The sequence below is a fragment of the Protopterus annectens genome, chromosome 17.part0, assembly GCF_019279795.1.
Source record: "Protopterus annectens isolate FY-2018-M chromosome 17.part0, PAN1.0, whole genome shotgun sequence".
In the NCBI taxonomy this organism is placed as follows: Eukaryota; Metazoa; Chordata; order Ceratodontiformes; family Protopteridae; genus Protopterus; species Protopterus annectens.
The window spans coordinates 126,968,359-126,981,347 of NC_056751.1; the positions used below are offsets into that span (position 1 = coordinate 126,968,359).

Below are 12,989 nucleotides of genomic sequence, written 5' to 3' on the forward strand. Positions count from 1 at the left end.
TGCCTAATACCCCTTTACTTAAATATACTAATTCCATAGACACACAACTACAAGATAAAAGAAAAGCTAATGACATAAAATGGGCAGGATTCAATAAACCCTACAAGGCTTGCAAAAAATGTCTGCACGTCACATACAGCCGCACAAACATTGTAAACATTGTGGCATGTTAATTACTGCATAAGCAGCTGAACTGTATGCTAATCAATCCATCTAAGATGGCTGAGCTATTCAAGAAGCTATAAAGCAATTGTGTAGCCTTTTGCCTTATATTCCAAAACCTACTGGGATACAGCCATGGAAACTACACTTGAGGAAAAGAATGTTAGGGACTGATGTTGCTCTTTTGCATGTGCATGTTGCAACAGACTCAAGTCTATGCTGTTGCTGCTGACAGACCTCAGGTGAAGAGGAGAAGGGTATTTAGAACGTGTTTAACTTTTAATGATCTGCGTGAGGTGGAAATAGTAAAGCATTACATGGTAGATAGAGACACACTCCAGGAACTCTGCAACCTCTGTTGTTCTCACCTGAGAGTAAGGGCAAACTAAGGGGAACTAATACCTTTGGAGACCAAGGTATGTGTAGCACTTACAATACTAGCTACAGGAACATTTCATAGACCCACAGGGGACATGCTAGTGGTGTCACAGGTATCAGCATCCAGGATCTTACACCCATTCCTGAATGCTGTGCTACAGCAAGCAAGTGACTACATATATTTCCCCCATACCCTTGAGGACAGAGTTAGAACTATGCAGAATTTCTACCCCAGACCACACTTTCCTGAGGTCTTAGGTGTCCTAGACTGCATACACATTGAGATCAAAGCACGACCCAGGGAACAGGGAAGGGCATATATCAAGAGAAAGGGGTTCCACTGCATTAACTGCCATGTTATGTGTAATGCTAAGGAAATCATCCTGAATGTGTGTGCTGGCAACTACAGCAGTTACCATAACTCCCTTAATATATTTAATTTAGCAGCAAAAGAAATTCAGTATATCCTGGCAGGACCCATACTGTTTGTGATTTCCCAAATTTATTTTATTTTACTCTATTTATTTATTGATTCATTGCCTTTTTGACTGAGAAAGTCTATCTACGTGGAAAATAATTGAAAGGTAGATCAGAATGCGTTTACACTCAAGTTAAGAACCATAGTGTTTTATAATAGTACAGCTGTAAAGTGTACCTTCATAACAAAGCAAAGCTGCAGACAGTATGGTACAGTTTATGTAGCCAAGTAGAAATAATAATACAGGGTAAGATACAAGATTACTGGCCAAGCAGTCATTTTAGAGCGGGATTTCACAATGGTATGGAGCTTCATCAACATCAACACGTACGTCATCTGAACTTCCTGATGACCTCAAACACAAGTAATTCTTGCAAGGATTTAGAATTTCATTATCAGAAGTGAAGTCAATAGCCTGGGCATCAGTACTTCCACTAGAAAAAACACCCTAGTCCTCAGAATTGCTTTCATGCACTAAGCTGATAAGTGTAGTGGAATGTTTAACATGACATCAAAGGTCAGAGGGCATTCCACAGAGAATTACAAGGAGATGAAGCACAATGAAAAATAGCAGAAAAAGGTAGAAATGATTGTAGATCATGAAATGATTATTCTGAAATCACAGAAAGAGGCATTATAACAACCATAAAGGTAAGGACAGTGACAAATCACTTTAAATAAATAAATAAATTTGCAAAGTTCCACACACACATCCCCTCACTAGCAACTAAATACAGACTAACACTGTTGCTCAGACATTGCGCTGTAAATATAAAAAAGTCTTTAACAGAAATTTAACATGGACCACATCAACTAAGAAATGATCTGATGTAATATTTGTTTAAAAACATAGGACTTATGGAAGATGACTTTCACTTTAAATGTATAGTGGGCCTACTTACCCCAGCTGACCTACTTTATAAATTAGAACACAGGGAGCTCAGTCCTCTTCTTGTACTGCCCTTCAGGCACCTGAGGTTGTTTTCTGTGGAGCAATTACACTACAAGGGCAGGAGAATTTCCTCTGCGCTCAGCCATGCTTTACTCCCCTACCCAACTCCCATTCCCATTCCCATCCATCCTCACATCAACTGCTTTAAAACACATCTCATTCAGCAAATTGTTTACCATGCTCACAACCAGATCATTTTCTTTATAGTTTCAAGGAACAATGCATCTCTTTCAGCCAGTTGCTACCTGTCCTCACAACCAGATAAACTTCTACCTGAATAAGCTACCTGAACTAACTAAATGAGCTAAAAAACTACTATGTACCAAAAATTCTCTGTCCCTTATATTTTTAAACTCTGCAAATTGCCATCCCTAGATACTTTTCTCTGTCAAAACATTTCTAACTATTCAATTCTTCCTCCAGTCCAACCTAATACTTTTCACTACCAGATCAGTTTTAACCTTTCTTCACTAGCAATATGTATAAATTGCTTTATTTTATACTATTAGTTGTCTATATACTATAATAAATGTATTTAGTATGGCTCCCTGGCTTCTGCAGTCTCTAAACCTGAGACAAACAGTACAACAAAAATGCAGCCACTAAGACAAACCATAATGATTGTGTTCAGTTGATAGCTTAGTTAACCTACACTCCAGTCATCAACAGATGAAACTACATGACCATTATAATGTAACTGTCAATACAATGCTCGGTTCTTCTTAAACTGTACCCAAAAATATATATTTATTGGCATAGTTCTTATGATACTACACAGAGGAGATTAACAATTAACATCCAGGTTCATTCTGTTCTTCTTTCTGTAAAAAAAAAACTTTTTATTTGATTAAAAAAAGAAAAAGATTAACAAGATATTATTACATAACAATTTGTTCACAACAAAAGTATATACAAGGTCCATAACAGGATTAGTGTCTTATACATTTCTAAAATTTGTCTAAAAGATCTTTAAGTTTTAACCAGGACAGTAGTTTATGTTGCTCTGGCATATTCTATAAGTATCTCTCTGTTACAGTCTTTGGTAAGGAAATAAATTCAGAGAATGAGAGGATTTTCGTACACGTCCAATTTATAGTAATAACTTTTCTCGCAATAGCAAGTAAAGACCAGAGAAGCTGTACTTGAGATTTTGGGATGGATTTTGGTGTTGGTGCATTAAACAATAATAATGAGTCATTAATTTCACAATTGTCCTACCACAATGCTTTAATGAAATTTTTAAAATCAATCCAAAGTGGGACTAACAGTTTAAAAACATATGTTTCCAATCTGCAACTAAAGATTTGTCACATCTCCAACAGTTAACATTTTCTTTATTATACATTAAGGAAGATTTGTGTGGAGTTATAAAACATCTATGAAGAAACTTCCGAGTGAAAATTTTCCAATAAGGCGAGGAGGTTGTATTATTAATAGATTTAAATATTAAAGTTTTATTAATTTCAGAGAAAATATGTTTAATTACCTCTGTTGCATAATCCCAGGTTTCATCTGGTTTCAAGAACTCAGTTTGCAACGTTTTATAAAATATCGATAAAGACAATACCTTTTTATTATCAAAGTCATGTATTTCAAAAAATAACATTAAAACTGTAGGGATTATTTTTGGGTTAATATTTAATTTTAACTTTAACTCATTTGTGATAAATTCTCTAAATATTTGTATATTTAACCAATTATTTTGTTTTATATTATATTTAGCTATTAATGTAATTGCCTTATGTACTTCTGAATTATTCAAGAACTCATGCCAAAATTTTAAATCATTATCATTCATTTGGTTTATTTTATTTACAGTACATTAAAGGAATCTACACAGCCTTCAGTGTAAGCAATGGGAAATATTAGAAATAATAGATTTTTAATACGGTAGTTACTATGCATTATCTTTTTAAAGTTGTTTATAATATAATTCACAAAGGGATTGAAGTTTATGATTCACAAAGGGATTAAAGTTTATGATATTTCTATTGTTTAGAATATTTTTTTTATAATTAGATATAAGCTATCTACTTCTGATAACTTGAAATCATTTGTTACTATATTGTTAGTTGAGAGTTGGACTGATTTATGAATTCTTTTACAATTTGAAGAATAAACCAGATTCAGCCATAAACTTATTACATTAAGAATAACTGACTGAGAGTACAATTTGATATTTGGAAAAGCTAGTCCTCCATCCTCCCAACTTTTGTAATGCCACTCATATGCTATTCTCAATTTTTTAGGATGCCATAAAAACTTAATTATTAATGAGTTTACTTGTTTAATTAGTTTTTTAGGAGGGGAAGCAATCAATGCTTTTAGGAAAAATAACATTTTTGGTAAAATAATCATCTTTAAAAAAGCCAGTCTATCTTACATAGTAAAGAACATCTTATTCCAATCTAATTTTTTTTAAGTTTATTAATTAGATTTTTATAATTTAACTTTAATGATTCATTCCATTTAGATGTTATGATTACACCTACATTTTTGAAGGAATCATTTTTCCAATTAAACTCTTTGTATTTTCCAAGTAAGGTGCTAATTATTTTATTTATTAATACTGTTTCTGTTTACTATGGTTGAATTTTATACATATTTTCTCAAAAAATTGATTGAATCAATAATATGTACAATGGAAGAGTCTAGATCTCCTATTGTCAATAAAATATCATCAGCAAAAAGCTGAATCTTGAAACAATAGTTTTTAATCAACAAAAAAAAGTTTATGTTTGAGTTTATCCTAATATGATTTGCAAAGGGTTCAACTGATAATGCAAACAACAAAGGTGACAAGGGACAGCCTAGCTTAGTGCCTTTTAGAATTTCTATTGGCTTTGATAAGACTGCTCCAATGTTAATGTATGATATTGAATTCTCATATATTCTTTTTATTAGATCAATGAAATTTATTGAGAAATTGTACTATCTTAAGACTTTGAACAAATATGGCCATTGTATCGAATCAAATGCTTTGTCTAGATCCAAACTGAAAAATGAAAGTTCTTTTTTCTTCTTATTTGCAAAATCAATTAGAGAGAAAAGTCTGATTATATTGTCTTGAACTTTCCTATTTAAAATAAAGCCTGTTTGGTTATCGTCTACTAGATTAGATACAAATTAATTTTGTCTTTTAGCAAGGATGGTCATAAAGATTTTATAATCAATATTTAAAAGAGATATGGGTTGATAGGAAGGGCATAAATTAGGATCTTTATCTTGTTTTAAGATAGGGGAAATCATTGCAAATTTCCATGAATGAAATGAGCTTAGATTATTTTTAAGTTCTTGAAATGCTTTTAAAAGAATTTCTAATGAGTTATCATGTAATATTTTATATAATTCCGGTATTAAACCATCAATGCCAGGAGCTTTATTATTCTTTAAATTTTTGATTTGTTCCTTAAGTTCACTAAAAAATATAGGCCTATTAAACTTAATATTCTGCTCTTCTGACAATTTCTTTTTTATATTATTTTTTTTTTAAAGTTATCAATTAAATCTTGGTTGTCAGTTTCTATGTTAGTACTATTAATTGTTACATGGTGTTTCCTAAAATTTCTAAGATATCCATTAAATCTGTGGCATTTTTGGTTTTATTATCGAGACTGTAAGAGATCTGTTTAATGTGATTTATATTTCTTAACCCTTTTGATTTCACAGCTAACCTATGTAAATTTTTGGGGTTTACTGAGTAAGATTGTAGTTTAAGTTTCTCCATATTAATAGAAACTTTGTGATTCAAAATTTCAGTACACTTTTCATTTAGCTCTTTTAGTTCAGAGTTTGAAATTATTTCATTAGCTTTAAGATGTCGTTTTAAATAATTGATTTTTGTTTGTAAGTTAATCAGTTATATATCCCATCTTTTCTTTTTATTTAGATACCAGCTTTTGATTTTACCATATAAATAGGCTTTCAATGATTCCCATAAAATCGTATTGGAAGTCATACTGTTATCACTGTAATCTAGAAATAAGTTTAATTATTTTAAAAAACATTCTTTAAAACCTTTTATTTTAACAATATAAGCAGGAATTATTTGCCAGAAAATGAGATTATTAGGTTTAATACTGAAATTGAAAGTAATGGCATTATGGTCGGACAATGGACAGGAGATTATGGATACTTTATCTATCTTTGAAAAAAGGCTATCAGATGTGAATACCTTATCAAATGTTGTTTGTGTGCCAAATCTGAAAGAGTAATGTGTATATCTTAATGAGTTATAAGCTTTGATTTCGTAAATATCTCTTAGATTTGTGGCATCAATAAAGATATTACATTTTTTGCTGCAGTTAATAGAGAAAAAAATGTAACTTTAATGGTGTATTTTGCCTGTAAAATACAATTAAAATCACCTGCCAAAATGATTTCACCTGTTGAGTAAATTGAAATTGTGTCTAAATATTTTCTTGCCTCTTTAGCACCAATACGCGGAATTCAATATACATTAACTAGAGTAAAATATAACTTATTTATCTCTAATACTGCTATACTCATCATTTCATTTTTATCAGAATATGTGTTGATAATCTTAGGTGATAAAATATTTTTCCATAAGATCATATTACCTCTTCTCTTAGAGTGAAAATGAGATTCCACTAGAATTGAATAATCTTTTAAATTTAATCGATCCAAATCCTTTTTTATTAAGTGTGTTTATTGTAAAAAGGCAACATCCACTTTATTAATTTTAGATATTTGAGTAAACTTCCTCTCTTAATAGGGTTATTCATACCATTTACATTTAAAGATATGCATTTATAAGTAAACATTCCTGTGTATACAATTGCATAATCCCGAATCTGTTATGGACACAAAAAAATAAAAGAATCACAACTGAGAAACTTTCAAACCTATTTATATCCCTAATCCTGGAATAATTAGTTCTCAGTTTAATGAAATAATCATCAAAACCCCTCTCAACCATCGCAATTTAGTAAACTATCCTGATATATAGTTACTGCCTATTAAAATGAACAAATACCAAACTTATACACAAAACAGCTTCTTAACAATAATATGAAACTTCAGCATAACAAACAATACAATAAAGCAAAATGTATATTAAATTATCAAAGATAATTATATCTACACATATTATGCTAGTATACTAATATACTAGTATAGAAAAAAGAAGAAGGAAGGAAAGAGAAAGGAAAAATGTCTTGGGTCTGGATATTAAAACAAACAAGGAGCACCTAACCTCTATAAATATAGGATTTAATTACCTAAAATCAACATAATACTCTTATAAATTACATTAAGTACAGCCTGTAGTGTGATAGGGAAAACAATTATGTATCAATTCTGTTAGAGTAGATATGAACAAATAAACACATAATATTATAATAACTTTGTGTCAATCATAAAAAAGAATAAATAAAGTCTTAGAAAAGTAATTAAAAATGATTCCAGATAATTCCTCAGTACAATGAAGTAATGAGAACAGATAGTATATAATTATTAAAACAAACTATCAGATACTAGACAAAGATATTGTAACAATAAAGTGAACATATCAAGAGCTGCATATATGTCTTTGAAGAATTCAAAACTAATTAAGGTCAAAGATAGTATCATAAAAGTTACTGAAAACTCCTTCACACTAATAAGGAAATCTATAAATAGGGAGAGAATCCAAAGAAAAGATAAAAATTGCTGCTCACCACCCTTATAAACTGACTGTACTTCAATGTATGATGGTAGTTTATACTATTTCTGTAGCTCAGTGGCTTCGGCACTAGTATTAGACAGTTGGTAATGAAATCTGCACCAAAACTGATAAAAACTTAAAAGTTAGACTAGCTGCATATAATAAAAATGGTGAAACTGTTTCAAACACTGTGTGGATGTGGAACATGAAATCAGATTGGATAACCACTTAAAAAATGACTAAATATAAAGTGATATTATATTTTCATAGACTAGGATGACTAGAAATATAAATGATGTTATATTAATAAGTAATGTATAAATTGCTTAACATAGCAAACTGATCAAATGTCTTCTGAATTTTGTGACAGTTAGATATAAAGAAAACTTGTGTTGAAAAAGTTTTCATTATTGGTGCTACTTTTGTTGCATAAAGCATTTCACAAGTATATCAGACCCGCATTCAAAATTAATTTTCCATTAGAATATTAGCATTTATTTATAGTCTACAACATATCAGTTAAAGCCCTCTTCCTTGATAGTGTAGGATTTTATAGGCCTCAAGAAAGTTATGTGAAACTAGTGGATCCAAAGCAAACAATTCAACTGAGCCAGGAGTGAAACCTAACCACCGGAAGACTAACGACCAAATCTAGCAACCCCTCAATGTCTTAACATTAAGCTATTAAACCCCCCACATTACATATCACCTTCAGCCTGAATCACTTACTTATTGTAATTGCTAGAATTATTTCCTTGTTTAAGTATACTCTGATTTTTAAGGTACCAAAACAACTATTATAATCTGAAGAATATTACATACAACAATAATTCCTCTAAGAATAAGAGTAACAGAAAGCCTACATAAATTAATGTACAACTAAATCCCAGCAAGCCATAACCCTTTCTTGTAATATGCTACTATATTCAACATATAGATCAATTTCTTATTACTCCAAAGATTTAACATTAAAAATATGCATCTGATTAAAATACCACAGATTACAGTGCTTAAAAACTGTTATCATTTCTATCAGATAGTAGCTGATCATCACTATCAAATAAGTGCTAACAAGCATTACTTCTGCAGTAATATGTATACATTGAAACAGCTGAACAGAAATGCTTGAAAAGACAAGTAGAACAAAGCAAAATTAAATGCATTTCTAAGTTGTAATCAAGGAAACTGCCTTTGCATATCTGTATCACATAAACGCTATTTACAGGCACTATTCATAAACAAGTTCAATTAAATAATTAGAAATAAATTTCAGTGAATATCTTTAAACAACCAAAACTCTTATTGACTCAGAAATATATAAAGTATATGAATAGGAACCGGACATTCTGTGCAGCCACTAAGATTCAGTGACATGACATACTACTTAAAAAGAAACTTCACTGTTACCATAAAAGAGAAGCCTTTTTTTTCTTTCTTTTCTTTCCCATTTTTAAAAAAAAAAAAACAACTCTGCATAAAAGCCCAACCTCAACAAAGTCATTTCAGCAGTTTTGCTGACACTGATGAGTTAATAAATGGATGCAGCTAACTTTAATCTATGAAAATGGCTTGTACGATATGATTAACCATGAAGCATTCAAGTTGGAGCACAAACTTCCATGTTGAGGGGTCAGAGGTTGACTTTGGCAGCTCTTCGCACTTCCGCAGGGTGCAATATAACAGAAGAAAGCCGAATATGTAAAAGCTACTCAAGAACATTACCAAATGCAGGCTTTTTCTGTTCTAGTGGAAAATTCAAATCTTGGGAGACAATTTTAAGCTGCTCATGCCAGAAACACAATGAAAAAAACGAGCGGCACATATGTGAGGAAAGAAAACAGCTATATGTTAATATAAGCAACAGTTAACTACAAAATGAATCATTGCAGTAAATCTACCAACTCAATATACACCACACATAACCACCAGTCAGTCAGGAAATGATCTCATATACTGCTTGGGTATCTGGCTAGTATCAGAAATATAAAGAGCACTGCACCCCTCTACAAATTAAAAGAAAGAGAACCGACTATAGACATAGCAGTGTTCTCAGCCGAGCAACAACCCCAGAAACACCATCCTTCAAAGACAGCATCCATAAAGAGAAGTGGCATAAAAATGCAACTATACTATAGACTATTCAAACCTCATGCTTACTTAGAAAAAGACAATAAAGAACTACACTGACGGGCAAAAATGTAACAAAACAGACCCCACAAACAAGACAAGAGAAAGACACTCAAGTAAAACTAATGTGTCACAAATCAGTCAAATCCGAATCACAGCCAGACTATGCGTCCCACTAGACACTCTAATCCCAGTCCAAACCAACAACCAACTATAAATATGTGTAAACCCTCATCCAAAAAAAAAGGAAGGTTCCCTCATTTGTATGGTGTATTTATATGTGTCCTCATATAACTGGAGACCAACGTCATGACAATAATATTAAGTTCTTTATATAATGAGATCTTCACTACTTTTCTTTACACTTTTCTTTACACTTCTTAGGAGATGTGTCCTTTGTGACATTTGAGCTCTTGATGGCTTGTGTTTTCAGACTAGGTAAAGACAAGTCCATATCTTCTACTTTATCCAACAAATTATTTATTTTTAGCAAAGTCCAGAGCCTGAATGTTCTGTTGAATATTCTTTGACCTTCTGGTAAGGAGATTTTGTGGGGGGATAATCCCTGTGCTTTGATGTCAGCTTTCTTCATAGTCTTAATAAAGGGAATACAAGCTTTTCTTTTTGCCATTACTGTGGAGGTGTAATCTTTATCAAATCTGACACGTTTCCCATTTATTTGAACTGGTGATACCGACCATGCAGCTCTCAAAATAAGATCTTTATCCCGTGTTGACAAGAATTTAACTATAACAGATCTCAGAGCTAATGAAGTCTTTGAACTATAAACATTTGACAATGACCTGTGTGCCCTCTCTATTCCAAATGACAAAGATTCAAATAGATTTAATGCTTTAGGGAGCCAGTCATTTAAAAATTGAGTCGTTATTACCTTCCATTTTTCTGGAAATCTATAGATTCTGTTATTATTCCTTCCTGACCTACTCTCCAGATCTTCCAGTTTCTCCAATAATAAGTTGTTTTGTTTTAGTAAGAATTCTATTTGAGTGTCATTTTCATTCTGTCTTCCATCAATCTCGTTGAGAGAGGCTTGTATGGCTATTTGTTCAGAATGTTTAGAAATAATTTCTTTCAGTGTGTCAATTTGTTTCTTACTTTCCTTCTTCATATTTTCCATAATATTTTCCAGATTATCCATTTTGATGGAGAGATCTTGAATACTAGTTATAATTGTCTGCAGTTCCTTCCTCGTAGATGTATCATGAAGAGAAGCCTTCGAATGACTCATACTTGTGTCAGGTTGTTGAACTTCTGACAGAATAAAATCTTAAATAATGAAGGTAATTCTTATTCAGGAAGGTACCAAGCTATAGTAGAACCAATATTATATGGAATTATTTGAAGTTTTAAAAGTTAAAATAACAAAATCCTGTCAGAACAAAAGTTTTAAGGGAGAGCTAAAGGGGTCTATATTAGAACATCGAATGTTTAATGGTTCGGTTCACTAAAGGTCAACCTTTAATGATCAAACCATTAAAATTTCAAATGTTCATAAAAATAAATTAAAAAAAAGAAAATCTAAAGGGTGTAGGCAGGGGGGCCTCACACCCCTGCTACTTAAATATACCAACTCCAAGACCGCACTACATTGGATTAAATGGAAATCTCCCCTTACAGAGATTTCCATTTACCCATTCGACATTCTGCACTTTCGCTATTCTCATGTCAATAATTTTGGATTTGACATTGTCAGCTTTCGAGAATATAATAGGTAACCGAGCTAAAGTTATGTGCTGTTATCTGCTAGGCATCCTAGCCATGCCCCCATTCTGTTCTGATACTACAGAGAAAAGATTAACAATTAAAATCCAGGTTCATTCTGTACTCCACACTCAGCAAACAATAAGTTATATCCTACTCACGCCTTATATGTTCATGGATCAAAAGCAAAAATAGTAGGACAATAAATAACAAATGGACCAAAATGGAAGTGTGCCTATCCAACTATATCCTAGATAACATTTTAATTGAATTTTGGTAAAAAAAAAAAAAAGATATATATCTAGATGTCTTCCTGTGTTACTCTGAAGTATAACATCTTCACACACAACTGGCTGGCTAAGAGGGTCAGGGGAGGTGTAGCAACATTAACTTATAAAGAAGCCAACTTCAGCCTCAGACTAATTGTCAGTAATAATGCCACATGTGACAGTAGTCCCAAATGGATGAAAATATAAGGAACTTGGAGGCAATACAAAATTATCTATTGCTACTGTATATATCCCACACTCATCTTCCATCAGCTTAATACAAGAGACCCAGAGCATTATATTACACTATACAAAATCAAATGACATAAATCGAAGATAATCAAAGACCTAAATATTGACTAGAAAAGCCAGGTACTACAACAATTACAAGAATCTCGCAAGAAGAGAGAAGGTACCACATCCAATTCAATGAGAGACAAAAAAGTATGATGTTAGACATAGTTGTCACAAACATATCTGATAAATTATCATCCCTAAAATGTTTAGACCCACCATAACTGACCATTGTCTATTTCTTACTACATGCAATTTTAAAATGGAAAAATAATTCCTCCCAGACTCATACTAACTGAAACTATTCCAAAAGCCAGTGAATCCCTATGGTAAACAGAGCTGCAGTTTATAAACTAGGAGTAACTATAGAATTATCAAGACCCAACAGTAATATTGTCAATCTTCTGTAGTATACTCATACAAGATAATCCAGTCCCTTCAGAAAAACAGTGTCCAGTTAAAAAAACATAGTTAACAAATGATCTAAAAATGCAGACTGAAAAACATGAATAAATCAGTGTTAGATTAGAAAAGGGACATTAGCAAACAAAGTAAAAGAAAACACTTCTAAATGCTAACACAAGGCACCAAATAAATATCAAGAAAGCTAAACTGGCCTACCTATACTCCGTGGTGTGAAGGTGTAAGTGCTACTCAAGGCAAACACAATTGTGACATATTTTTGCAGATGGTGTGTTGACTAGCTGTTTTAGACAGCACTGGATGCAATGATTGTAGATAAATTCAATAATGTGTGAAGCAGTTATGAGGCAACATTAGTGAAGTCTACAAAGATGAATATAATTTGTTAAAGAGAGTTGATGGTTTATCTACTAGAAATGAAAGTGAACAAAGACTGACCATTAATCTGTTACAAAAGTCCTTTTCTGTATTTTCTGAATTCTCAAGAGTTATTTTTTAAATAATGATGAACAACACAAC

The 12,989-nt window shown here is 32.0% G+C and overlaps 1 protein-coding gene across 1 annotated transcript in view; it reads right to left on the reverse strand.

Annotated features, from left to right (window-relative positions):
- The window catches only part of TMC2 (transmembrane channel like 2), a 499,206-nt gene that overhangs the window by 423,558 nt on the left and 62,659 nt on the right, over positions 1–12,989 (reverse strand). The window lies entirely within an intron of this gene.